General features: G+C 66.1%; 1 long non-coding RNA gene across 1 annotated transcript; it reads left to right on the top strand.

The window, feature by feature from the left end:
* Window positions 1-1958: 1958 nt before the first annotated feature.
* LOC142823578 (uncharacterized) lies at window positions 1959-10991 on the top strand. Its single transcript, XR_012898749.1, has 3 exons — window positions 1959-2157; window positions 4475-4549; window positions 10870-10991. It is a non-coding gene; the product is annotated as an uncharacterized LOC142823578 (long non-coding RNA).
* Window positions 10992-13301: the final 2310 nt, after the last annotated feature.

Below are 13301 nucleotides of genomic sequence, written 5' to 3'. Positions count from 1 at the left end.
CGCATGAGGCATCGCTCCGGGTGTCGGGGCTGCGCCGCCGTGTCGCTGGGAACCGAGAAACCTTCCCCTCAACTGGCCGGCGGAGAGACGGGGGGCAGGGTGGGGGGCTCCCCGAGGCATCGTCGCAGGGGTCATTGGGCGGGGGGGCAGTGCCTGGCGGGGGGGTCATTGGGCGGGGGGACAGTGCCTGGCGGGGGGGTCATTGGGCGAGGGGGGCAGTCCATGGCGGGGGGCATTGGGCGTGGGGGGTAGTCCCTCGTGGGGGGGGGCAGTCCCTGGGTAGGGGCGGGGGGGGCAGTTCCTGGGGGCGGGGGGGCAGTCCCTGGCGGGGGCGGGGGGCTCCGCACAGCCTGGCGGGGGGGGGGGGCAGTCCCTGGGGGGGCGGGGGCGTTACACAGCCCGGCGGGGGGGGGCAGTCCCTGGGGGGGCGGGGGCGTTACACAGCCCGGCGGGGGAGGCAGTCCCTGGGGGGGGTGGGGGCTTTGCACAGGCCGTGGGGGGGGGCAGTGCCTGGTGGGGGGGTCATTGGGCGGGGGGACAGTGCCTGGCGGGGGGGTCATTGGGCGAGGGGGGCATTGGGCGTGGGGGGTAGTCCCTCGTGGGGGGGGCAGTCCCTGGGTAGGGGCGGGGGGGGCAGTCCCTGGCGGGGGGCTCCGCACAGCCTGGCGGGGGGGGGGCAGTCCCTGGGGGGGCGGGGGCGTTACACAGCCCGGCGGGGGGGGCAGTCCCTGGGGAGGCGGGGGCGTTACACAGCCCGGCGGGGGGGGAGTCCCTGGGGGGGGCGGGGGCGTTACACAGCCCGGCGGGGGGGGCAGTCCCTGGGGGGGCGGGGGCGTTACACAGCCCGGCGGGGGAGGCAGTCCCTGGCGGGGGCGGGGGGCTTTGCACAGGCCGGGGGGGGGGGCCAGTCCCTGGCGGGGGCGGGGGCGTTACACAGCCCGGCGGGGGGGCAGTCCCTGGCGGGGGCGGGGGCTCCGCACAGGCCGGGGGGGGGGGGCAGTCCCTGGGGGGGCGGGGGGGCTTTGCACAGGCCGGGGGGGGCCAGTCCCTGGCGGGGGCGGGGGCGTTACACAGCCCGGCGGGGGGGGCAGTCCCTGGGGGGGCGGGGGCGTTACACAGCCCGGCGGGGGGGGCAGTCCCTGGGGGGGCGGGGGCGTTACACAGCCCGGCGGGGAGGCAGTCCCTGGGGGGGGTGGGGGCTTTGCACAGGCCGGGGGGGGGGCGTTACACAGCCCGGCGGGGGGGGCAGTCCCTGGGGGGGGTGGGGGCGTTACACAGCCCGGCGGGGGAGGCAGTCCCTGGGGGGGGGTGGGGGCGTTACACAGCCCGGCGGGGGGGGAGTCCCTGGGGGGGGGGGTGGGGGCGTTACACAGCCCGGCGGGGGGGAGTCCCTGGGGGGGGTGGGGGCGTTACACAGCCCGGCGGGGGGGGAGTCCCTGGGGGGGGTGCGGGCGTTACACAGCCCGGCGGGGGGGAGTCCCTGGGGGGGGTGGGGGCGTTACACAGCCCGGCGGGGGGGGGGGCAGTCCCTGGGGGGGCGGGGGCGTTACACAGCCCGGCGGGGGGGAGTTCCTGGGGGGGGCGGGGGCGTTACACAGCCCGGCGGGGGGGGCAGTCCCTGGGGGGGGCGGGGGCGTTACACAGCCCGGCGGGGGAGGCAGTCCCTGGGGGGGGTGGGGGCTTTGCACAGGCCGGGGGGGGGGGCCAGTCCCTGGCGGGGGCGGGGGCGTTACACAGCCCGGCGGGGGGGGCAGTCCCTGGCGGGGGCGGGGGCTCCGCACAGGCCGGGGGGGGGGGCAGTCCCTGGGGGGGCGGGGGGGCTTTGCACAGGCCGGGGGGGGGCCAGTCCCTGGGGGGGGCGGGGGCGTTACACAGCCCGGCGGGGGGGCCAGTCCCTGGGGGGGGCGGGGGCGTTACACAGCCCGGCGGGGGGCCAGTCCCTGGCGGGGGCGGGGCTCCGCACAGCCCGGCGGGGTGCGATCGGCAGCGCGCAGGCAGCGAGCGGCGGCTGGAGGCGGCCGGCGGCGGAGCATGGAGCGGGGCCGGTGCGGGGCCGGGCGCGGGGCCGGGCGGGCTGCGGGGCTCCTGGCGGTCCTGTCGCTGCTGCCCGCGGGCTGCGGGGCCAAGTACGTGACCGGGAACATCAGCACCAAGGAGGTGGGTGCGGAACCGAACCGGCCCCGCCCGGGCCTCCGCGCCCCCAGATCCGCCGGCCGGGCCTCCGCAGAGCTGCCCCACATCTGCCCCGCCGGGGGTCGCTGCTCGCGCTGCGTGGAACGGGTTCGCTGGGCGGAGGGCCGGGCCAGAAAGGGGTATTTGCAGGTGTGGGGCGGGGGGGTATGAGGATGGGGAGGGGGAGGGGGATCTATGGGGCGTGAGGCAACGAGGTGTTATGGAGGTGTGGGGTTATGGGGGTGGGGCTGGGGAGAAGCTATGGGGCGCATGGGGCAGTGAGAGCTTGGGGGAGGCCATGGGGGTGTCGGGTTGGGGGGAGGCCATGGGGTTTGGGACTGGGGGGGTTGAAAAGAGGCTAAGGGGGGTGTGGGACTGGAGGGGTTGGGGAAGGCGATGAGGGGCGGGGGGTTGGGAGGAGGCTATGGGCGTTTTGGGGCTGGGGGCTTGGGGAGGCTATGGAGGGCGTGGGTCTGGGGGGAGGCCATGGGGTGTGGGGCTGGGGGGGTTGGGGGAGGCTATGTGGGTGTGGGACTGAGGGGTTGAGAGGAGGCTATGGGGGGTGGGGCTGGGGGGATTGGGGGAGGCTATGGGGGTGTGGGGCTGGGAGGGTTGGGAGGAGGCTATGGGGATGTGGGGCTGGGAGGGTTGGGGGGCTATGGGGTGTGGGGCTGGGGGGGTTGGGAGGAGGCTATGGGGGGTGTGGGGCTGGGGGGTTGGGGGAGTATGGGGGTGTGGGCTGGGGGGTTGGGAGGAGGCTATGGGGGGTGTGGGGTTGGGAGGTTGGGGGGGCTATGGGGGGTGTGGGGCTGGGGGTTGGGGGGGCTATGGGGGTGTGGGGCTGAGGGGTGGAGAGGAGGCTATGGGGTGTGGGGCTGGGGGTGTGGGGTTGGAGGGTTATGGAGGGTGTGGGGCTGGGGGCCTATGGGGGGTGTGAGGCTGGGGGGGTTGGGAGGAGGCTATGGGAGGGGTGGGGGGTTGGGCGGCTATGGGGGGTGTGAGGCTGGAGGGTTGGGAGGGCTATGGGGGGGTGTGGGGCTGAGGGGTGGAGAGGAGGCTATGGGGTGTGGGGGTTGGGGGCTATGGGGGTGTGGGGCTGGGGGGTGGAGAGGAGGCTATGGGGTGTGGGGATTGGGGGGCTATGGGGGGGTGTGGGGCTGGGGGGCTATGGGGGTGTGGGGCTGGGGGGGGCATGGTAAATGGGATCCCCACCCCCAATTCTCGGCTCATTCTTATTTTCTCTGCCTTCTTTAGCCTCCAGCGTGGTTGCTATGGAAACCTGGAGCGTGGGGGGGGCTGTGCAACTGGGTCAAAACCAACCCCCCATGGCCCCGGACCCCCCCGGCCCTGGCCTGCCCCCCGATCCCACCCCCTGCACCCCCCCCGGCCTGCCCCCCGATCCACACCCCCTGCTCCCCCCCTGGCCTGCCCCCCCGATCCCACCCCCTGTGCCCCCCCGGCCTGCCCCCGATCCCACCCCCTGCACCCCCCCGGCCCTGGCCTGCCCCCCCGATCCCACCCCCTGCATCCCCCCCGGCCTGCCCCCCGATCCCACCCCCTGCTCCCCCCCGGCCTGCCCCCCGATCCCACCCCCTGCACCCCCCCGGCCCTGGCCTGCCCGCCGATCCCACCCCCTGCTCTCCACCCCCTGCTCCCCGCCTCCCCCGGCCTGCCCCCCCGATCCCACCCCCTGCACCCCCCCGGCCTGCCCCCCGATCCCACCCCCTGCTCCCCCCCGGCCTGCCCCCCGATCCCACCCCCTGTGCCCCCCCGGCCTGCCCCCCGATCCCACCCCCTGCACCCCCCCGGCCCTGGCCTGCCCCCCGATCCCACCCCCTGCGCCCCCAGCCTGGCCGATCCCAAGGGGCCTGGGGAGCCAGGTTGCCATGGCGATGACATTGTCCCCCAGCAGCACCTTGTTACATGAGCCTGTACTGGGTGTCGGGTGACAGCGGTTTGTGGGGGAGGGGCCGGGAGCCTGGACTCCTGGGTTCTAGCAGGCTCTGTGGGGGGTGAGGGGTGGGCAGTGGGGTCCAGTGGTCAGAGCAGGGGGGCCTAGAGGCCAGACTGCTGGGCTCTGTCAGGGGGGCAGTGGGGTCCAGTGGTTAGAGCAGGGGGGGCCTAGAGGCCAGACTGCTGGGCTCTGTCGGGGGGGCAGTGGGGTCCAGTGGTCAGAGCAGGGGGGCCTAGAGGCCAGACTGCTGGGCTCTGCTGGGCTGGGGGCAGTGGGGTCCAGCGGTTAGAGCAGGGCAGGGACTCTGGGGGTGCCTCCGCCCCTCACGGCCGCTCGCTGTCTCCCCAGGACTGGGTGTTCCTCACTAGATTCTGCTTCCTGTCCGACTATGGCCGCCTGGATTTCCGGTTCCGCTACCCCGAGGTGAGGGCCAGGCCGGGCGCGCGGGCACCGGGACCCTCGCCCCCGCCCCCTCACCCCCTCTGCTCCGGGACCCGCCCCCCGCCCCCTCACCCCCTGTGCTCCGGGACCCTCCCCCCGCCTCCTCACCCCTGTGCTCCGGGACCCGCCCCCCGCCCCCGCCCCCCGCCCCTCTCACCCCCTGTGCTCCGGGACCCGCCCCCCGCCCCCTCATCCCCTGTGCTCCGGGACCCTCCCCCCCGCCTCCTCACCCCCTGTGCTCCGGGACCCGCCCCCCGCCCCCGCCCCCCGCCCCCTCACCCCCTGTGCTCCGGGACCCGCCCCCCGCCCCCTCATCCCTGTGCTCCGGACCCTCCCCCCGCCTCCTCACCCCCTGTGCTCCGGGACCCTCCCCTCCGCCCCCTCACACCCTGTGCTCCGGGACCCTCGCCCCCGCCCCCTCATCCCCTGTGCTCCGGGACCCTCCCCCCGCCTCCTCACCCCCTGTGCTCCGGGACCCTCCCCTCCGCCCCCTCACACCCCTGTGCTCTGGGACCCGCCCCCCGTCTCCTCACCCCCTGTGCTCCGGGACCTCCCCCCGCCCCCTCACACCCTGTGCTCCGGGACCCGCCCCCCCGCCCCCTCAGCCCCTGTGCTCCGGGACCCTCCCCCCGCCTCCTCACCCCCTGTGCTCCGGGACCCTCCCCCCCGCCCCCTCACACCCTGTGCTCCAGGACCCGCCCCCCCGCCCCCTCAGCCCCTGTGCTCCGGGACCCTCCCCCCGCCTCCTCACCCCCTGTGCTCCAGGACCCTCCCCCCCGCCCCCTCACACCTGTGCTCCGGGACCCGCCCCCCCGCCCCCTCAGCCCCTGTGCTCCGGGACCCTCCCCCCGCCTCCTCACCCCCTGTGCTCCGGGACCCTCCCCCCCGCCCCCCTCACACCCTGTGCTCCGGGACCCGCCCCCCCGCCCCCTCAGCCCCTGTGCTCTGGGACCCTCCCCCCGCCTCCTCACCCCCTGTGCTCCGGGACCCTCCCCCCCGCCCCCTCACACCCTGTGCTCTGGGACCCTTGTTGTACCAAATAAAAGCAAACAGGATCTTAGGAGGGGGATAAGGCAAAAAGCCACATTTATTGTAAAGATAAAGAATAAAGAAAAGATAGAAGCAAACAACGTTGTTTAGCTACTTAACCCTTATACATAGAAACATTCATCATTCGCTCAGGTTCTGTGTATTTGTTCTAGTTCCCAGCCTGGAGGTTGCTTGTGACCGAATACTGGCCAGGTATTCTGTACACAAGTGATGGGAGTGGGGAGCGAAGTCCTGATCGGATGCGCATCTCAAGCTCCTGATGGGCTGGCAGCAGAACCTTGGACTCCGACTCCATAGTCTTTTAGTCCAGTTCTTATAGGAATTTCTTCCTAGGCCAGTCTATGGGAATTGCTGCATCATGCTGATGTCCAGGGTGGCTGCCGGGTGCTCGTCAGTGATCTCATCGGGTGGGTCTCCAGTACTTGGTTTTCTCCACTTGACACCTTTTGGTTGCACTGGCACCTGACGCCTTCTTCAGCCCTTTGTTGCTGCATTCTCAGGCTGGCACCTCTCAGAGCCATTCATTCATTGTCCAAGCACTCTCTCTCTCTCTCTTAGGGTCTGTCTACACTACAATGTTAGTTCAAACTAACATTCCTAGGCGCTACACTAGCGCTCGCTAGTTCGAATTTGAATCGAACTAGCGGAGCGCTTAGTTCGAACTAGGAAAACCTCATTTTACGAGGATTAAGCCTAGTTCCAACTAGCTAGTTCGAATTAAGGGCTGTGTAGCCCCTTAATTCGAACTAGTGGGAGGCTAGCCCTCCCCAGCTTCCCCTGGTGGCCACTCTGGCCAACACCAGGGAAACTCGTCTGCCCCCCTCTCAGCCCCGGAGCCCTTAAAGGGGCACGGGCTGGCTACGGTGCCTGTGCCAGGTGCAAGCCTGCCAGCACCCAGCCAGCAGACCCTGCACCTGGCACAGCACAGAGCCACCCACCCGATGTCCCCCAGCCCTCCCCCTCTTCCCGGGACCAGGCTGGCGGCTCCCAGGAGCTTGCCCTGGACCGCAAGAGGCGGGGCACCTTCCTGGGCTAGTGCGGACATCATGGACCTCGCCCACGATCTCCGCACTAGGCACAGGAAAGTGGCCGGCTAGGGCAGGAGAGCTGCCAGCCTGGCCACCCAGGAGCAGGTTTGCATGAAAATCAAGGGGGTCCACTGAGACCCCCGACCCTGAGCCCTGAGCTTACAATGGCCGTCCTGGGTCAGACCAAAGGTCCATCTAGCCCAGTAGCCTGTCTGCCGACAGCGGCCAACCCTAGGGACCCTGGAGGGGATGGACCGAAGACAGTGACCAAGCCATTTGTCTCGTGCCATCCCTCTCCAGCCTTCCACAAACTTTGGGCAGGGACACCACTCCTACCCCCTGGCTAATACCACTCCATGGACCCAGCCTCCATGACTTGATCTCACTTCCCTTTAAACTCTGTTCTAGTTGTAGCCTTCACAGCCTCCTGCAGCAAGGAGTTCCGCAGGTTAACTATTTGCTTTGTGAACAACAACTTTCTCTTACTAGTTTGAAGCCTGCTACCCAGTCCTTTCCTTTGGTGTCCTCTAGTCCTTCTTTATGGGAACTCAGGAAGAACTTTTCTGAATGCACCCTCTCCACCCAACCCCTGCTTTTAGAGACCTCTATCCTGTCCCCGCTCCATCTCCTCTTTTCTAAGCTGAACAGTCCCAGTCTCTGTAGCCTCTCTTCATCTGGGACCTGTTCCCAACCCCTGATCATGTTAGTTGCCCTCCCCTCTCCCAGCCTTTCTCTTCCCCTCTCCCACCTCCTTTTCCCAGTCTCCCCCAGTTTTGTTCAATAAAGACAGATTCCATTTTTGAACACAATTGTCCTTTATTTTGTACATCAAGAAGAGGGGCTAGGGAAGGGTAAGTGGAAGGAGGTGAGGGAGGAATGGGGTACGAGCCCCCGATGGGGACGACTGGGCTGGCTCTGCGGGCTTCTGGGGGTGGAAGCTCTCCTGCAGCCCCCGATTGCCCCCTCTCCGCAGATGGCAGCCTGCGGCAAGTGCAGCCGGGCTGATGTCCGAGTGGTGTGATGTGCCCAGTGTGGGTACTCCGGGCAATCCAAGCCAGGACTGCTTTGCAAGCGGGGCACCCCTGAGAACTGTCCGGTCCGGGGTGGGGGTCGGGACCCTTTAAGCGCAGCCCTCGGCTAGCCTGAGACAGCATCTCCACGCTCTAAGTCCTCCTCTGATGCCCTGCCGGCACTGCTTCCGGCCATCCTTAAGCCTGGTTCAGAGTCCACTCAATGTGGACTTGCTAGTTCGAATTAGCAAAACGCTAATTCGAACTAGTTTTTAGTTCTAGACGCGTTAGTTCGAATTAGCTTAGTTCGAATTAACGTTGTAGTGTAGACGTGCCCTAACATACATTCCCTAATTAATGTTTCCCATATAATATTTTTGTATAATAATAACTTTACCTATATCAGAGTTGTAGTTACAAAAGTTTCTGGGTGGTTTTGCTTAAAAACATTCTCTGAGTGCTGAGTAAAGTTACAATGTTTTAAAGAGAACAGGCGTCAATTATGTAACAATGACCTTAGTCAATTGGGGTATGTCTACACTACAGCGCTAGTTCGAACTAACTTAGTTCGAATTAGTTAATTCGAACTAAGCTAATTCGAACTAACGCGTCTAGAACTAAAAACTAGTTTGAATTAGCGTTTTGCTAATTCGAACTAGCAAGTCCACATTGAGTGGACTCTGAACCAGGCTTAAGGATGGCCGGAAGCAGTGCCGGCAGGGCATCAGAGTAGGACTTAGAGCGTGGCGCTGCTGTCTCAGGCTAGCCGAGGGCTGCGCTTAAAGGGACCTGACCCCCACCCCGGACAGACAGTTCTCAGGGGTGCCCCGCTTGCAAAGCAGTCCTGGCTTGGATTGCCCGGAGTACCCACACTGGGCACATCACACCACTCGGCCATCAGCCCGGCTGCACTTGCCGCAGGCTGCCATCTGGGGAGAGAGGGCAATTGGGGGGCTGCAGGAGAGCTTCCACCCCCAGAAGCCCGCAGAGCCAGCCCAGTCCTCCCCATCGGGGGCTCGTACCCCATTCCTCCCTCACCTCCTTCCACTTACCCTTCCCTAGCCCCCCTTCTTATTGATGTACAAAGTAAAGATAACGTTTCTTCCAACATTGACTCTGTCTTTATTGAACAAAACTGGGGGGACTGGGAAAAGGAGGTGGGAGAGGGGAAGAGAAAGGCTGGGAGAGGGGAGGGCAACTAACATGATCAGGGGTTGGGAACAGGTCCCAGATGAAGAGAGGCTACAGAGACTGGGACTGTTCAGCTTAGAAAAGAGGAGATGGAGCGGGGACAGGATAGAGGTCTCTAAAAGCAGGGGTTGGGTTGGAGAGGGTGCACACAGAAAAGTTCTTCATGAATTCCCATAAAGAAGGACTAGAGGACACCAAAGGAAAGGACTGGGGTAGCAGGCTTCAAACTAGTAAGAGAAAGTTGTTCTTCACAAAGCAAAGACTCAACCTGTGGAACTCCTTGCTGCAGGAGGCTGTGAAGGCTACAACTAGAACAGAGTTTAAAGGGAAGTGAGATCAAGTCATGGAGGCTGGGTCCATGGAGTGGTATTAGCCAGGGGGTAGGAGTGGTGTCCCTGCCCAAAGTTTGTGGAAGGCTGGAGAGGGATGGCACGAGACAAATGGCTTGGTCACTGTCTTCGGTCCATCCCCTCCAGGGTCCCTAGAGTTGGCCGCTGTCGGCAGACTGGCTACTGGGCTAGATGGACCTTTGGTCTGACCCAGGACGGCCATTGTAAGCTCAAGGCTCAGTGTCGGGGGTCTCAGTGGACCCCCTTGATTTTCATGCAAACCTGCTCCTGGGTGGCCAGGCTGGCAGCTCTCCTGCCCTAGCCGGCCACTTTCCTGTGCCTAGTGCGGAGGTCGTGGACGAGGTCCACGATGTCCGCACTAGCCCAGGAAGGTGCCCGCCTCTTGCGGTCCTGGGCAAGCTCCCGGGAGCTGCCAGCCTGGTCCCGGCAAGAGGGGGTGGGCTGGGGGGCATCGGGTGGGTGGCTCTGTGCCGTGCCAGGTGCAGGGTCTGCTGGCTGGGTGCTGGCAGGCTTGCACCTGGCACGGACACCGTAGCCAGCCCGTACCCCTTTAAGGGATCCGGGGCCGGGAGGGGGGCAGACGAGTTTCCCTGGTGTTGGCCAGAGTGGCCACCAGGGAAACCTGGGGAGGGCTAGCCTCCCACTAGTTCGAATTAAGGGGCTACACAGCCCTTAGTCCGAACTAGCTAGTTGGAACTAGGCGTTAGTCCTCGTAAAATGAGGTTTTCCTAGTTCGAACTAAGCGCTCCGCTAGTTCGATTCAAATTCGAACTAGCGAGCGCTAGTGTAGCGCCTATTAAAGTTAGTTCGAACTAACATTGTAGTGTAGACAGACCCTTACAGGGCTTGGCTCCCAGAGCAGAGTTAGTGGCTTGACAATGCATCCTTACAATGTATCTCTGCAAGGTCAATTTCAAGCAGCCCCTTGCACAAGCTTGAGCCTGCCCTGGGGCATGGGGGGGGGCTGTTTCTGGCTACAGAGGGTTATATTCTTAACACTTCTAAGTTCCATGACCCAACACATCCTATTCTAAAGGGGCAATAATAATAATAAATCTAAACACTTTAAGTTGTGGGGAACAAATTCTGGGGGGTCACTTCCATTTGGAGGAATCATTTTCAATACATTAATATGTTATCCCTACACCCTCCCTGCCCCCCGCCCCCTCACCCCCTGTGCTCTGGGACCCTGCCCCCCGCCCCCTCATCCCCTGTGCCCCGGGACCCTGCCCCCCCGCCCCCTCATCCCCTGTGCTCCGGGACCCTGCCCCCCCGCCCCCTCATCCCCTGTGCTCCGGGACCCTGCCCCCCCGCCCCCTCATCCCCTGTGCTCCGGGACCCTGCCCCCCCACCCCCTCACCCCCTGTGCGCCGGGACCCTGCCCCCCGCCCCCTCACCCCCTGTGCGCCGGGACCCTGCCCCCCCGCCCCCTCACCCCCTGTGCGCCGGGACCCTCCTCCCGCCCCCTCACCCCCTGTGCGCCGGGACCCTCCCCCGCCCCCTCACCCCCTGTGCGCCGGGACCCTCCCCCCACCCCCTCATCCCCTGTGCGCCGGGACCCTCCCCCCGCCCCCTCACCCCCTGTGCGCCGGGACCCTCCCCCCGCCCCCTCACCCCCTGTGCGCCGGGACCCTCCCCCCACCCCCTCACACCCTGTGCTGTGCTCCCTGCAGGCCAAGTGCTGCGAGAACATCCTGTTGTATTTTGACGACCCCTCCCAGTGGCCCGCCGTCTACAAGCAAGGCACCAAGGTCAGAGGGGGGGGGCTGGGATGGGTGAGTTGGAGGGGGGGCTGATGGTGCCCGAGGTCTCTGCCCCCCCTGGGGTTCTTGGGCTATGCAGTTCGGGGGGCGCCAGGAGCCCCTCAGCCTTCTGCACAGCTGCACATGTCCCCAGGCTGGGCCAGCGCCGGGCTGTGCAGTGACCCTGGCACTGGGGTGCAGTGGGGACTCGTAAGAGCTGTGGGGACCTCACCCTGGGGCTGTCAGGCAGGGGACATGCAGGGCCAGGTGCTGCCCTGGTACCGGGGTGGGGGGGGCTCTCAGGCAGGGGACATGCAGGGCCGGGTGCTGCCCTGGTACCAGGGTAGGGGGGGGGCTCTCTGGGGGTATGTCTACACTACCACCCTAGTTCGAACTAGCGGGGTAATGCAGGCATACCGCACTTGCAAATGAAGCCCGGGATTTGAATTTCCTGGGCTTCATTTTGTGACGTAGTGGGGGTACCTGGCTGGTTTCTATGCTGCTGGCTCTGGGGTAACCCCACTGGCTGTAGGTCCTCCAGCTGACTGAGCACTCCGGCCGCCTCCTGGCTCAGTGCGGGGATGAGCTCCTGCAGCCAGTCAGCTGGGGAGACCCATTGCAGCCCACAGGCCCTCTCAAAGGAGCTGAGGAACCCGTCTATGTCGCCCACGTCCTTCAATTGGGCCACCACGAGCCTCTCCAAGCGTCTGGCAGCCCCGGGACCCTGGGGCCCATCCACACTTGGCGCAGCCGGTGCCCCGCCGGTTCTCCGCTCTGCCATGGCCAGCTCATGCTGTCGCTGCCTCTCTCGGTCCTGGCGGTCCCTCTCTCGGTCCTGGCGGTCCTTCTCTCGGTCCTCTACTTCCAATTCCTTCATCCGCAGCTGGATCTCCAGCCGCCGCAGCTCCGCTGGTCTGGCCCCTGCCCTAGATGGGCTATTACTTGCAGGCCTCCGGGGAGACGCTGTCTCATCTCTCCGGTGGGTTCCAGCGCTCCTCCCCCTCTCTGAGCCTGACACACTCTCAGGGGGGGTCTGGCTGCTTCCCCTGGGGACAAGATCCTGGCCCCGTGGCTGGTCATTATCTTCCAGCCGGGCAATCAGCTGGGCCTTGGTTGCTTTCTGCACAGGCAAGCCCCTCTCTCTGCACAGCCCCACCAGCTCTGCCTTCAAGAGTCGGGCGTAGGCCATCTGCCCGCTGGGCCCCTCGGTGCAGACTCACCAGTCTAGTGCTGCAGCGCCCCACGATTCCCAGGAACCGCTTCGCTCTGTCTCCAGCACGCCTGGCTCCAGGGCTCTTGCTTCTACGGCGCCTTGTCGCTCGCCGCTGGGAGCTTCATCCACGGGGTGCAGTGCATCCCACTCCTGCCACCAGTGTGACAGCGCGTTGGGGGTCCCCCGTCTCCTGCACCCCGAAATGGCACAAACAGACTGCACCAGCCAGTGGAATAGAGGAAGTTTATTGCCTCTCCAGGATACAGCGCAGCACAGATGTAATCTGGTCACAGAGCTGGGCTAGGATGCCTCAGGCCCCCTTGAGTTGGGGGGAGACTGGGCCCCTAAACTCCAGCTCCTCTCCCTAGGCTGTCTCCTCCATGCTCCCAGACAGCCAGCAACCAACTAACCCCCTTCCAGCCCTGCCCCCCAGCCAGGGCAGCATCCACCTTCCTTTGTTCCTCTCCATGGGGGGTGTCCGACCACTGGTTTCCATAGTGACTCATCCTGTTTTGCTGGGTCGTGGTACCCACGGCAGCCAGTGGGGTTACCCCAGAGCCAGCAGCATAGAAACCAGCCAGGTCCCCCCACTACGTCACACATTTGCATAAGCCGGCCGGCGCCATTTTTAAATGCTGGCGTGTTCGAACCCCGTGCAGTGCGGCTACACGCGGCACGGGCTAGATAGTTGGAACGAGGAAGCCATTCCGCACTATCTACGCCTCGTGGAACGGGGTTTGAAGAAGCCGGCATTTAAAAATGGTGCCGGCCGGCTTATGCAAATGAAGCCCGGGAAATTCAAATCCCGGGCTTCATTAGCAAGTGCGGTATGCCTGCATTACCCTCCTAGTTCGCACTAGGGTGGTAGTGTAGACAGACCCAGGCAGGGCCGGGTGCTGCCCTGGTACAGGGGGGGGGGGCTCTCAGGCAGGGCCGGGTGCTGCCCTGGTACCGGGGGGGGGGGGGCTCTCAGGCAGGGCCGGGTGCTGCCCTGGTACCGGGGGGGGGGGGCTCTCAGGCAGGGCCGGGTGCTGCCCTGGTACCGGGGGGGGGGGGGGCTCTCAGGCAGGGCCGGGTGCTGCCCTGGTACCGGGGGGGGGGGGGGGCTCTCAGGCAGGGCCGGGTGCTGCCCTGGTACCGGGGGGGGGGA

This window comes from Pelodiscus sinensis, unplaced genomic scaffold, assembly GCF_049634645.1.
Source record: "Pelodiscus sinensis isolate JC-2024 unplaced genomic scaffold, ASM4963464v1 ctg220, whole genome shotgun sequence".
NCBI classification, from domain to species: domain Eukaryota; kingdom Metazoa; phylum Chordata; order Testudines; family Trionychidae; genus Pelodiscus; species Pelodiscus sinensis.
This window is presented reverse-complemented; position numbering and strand designations above follow the sequence as displayed.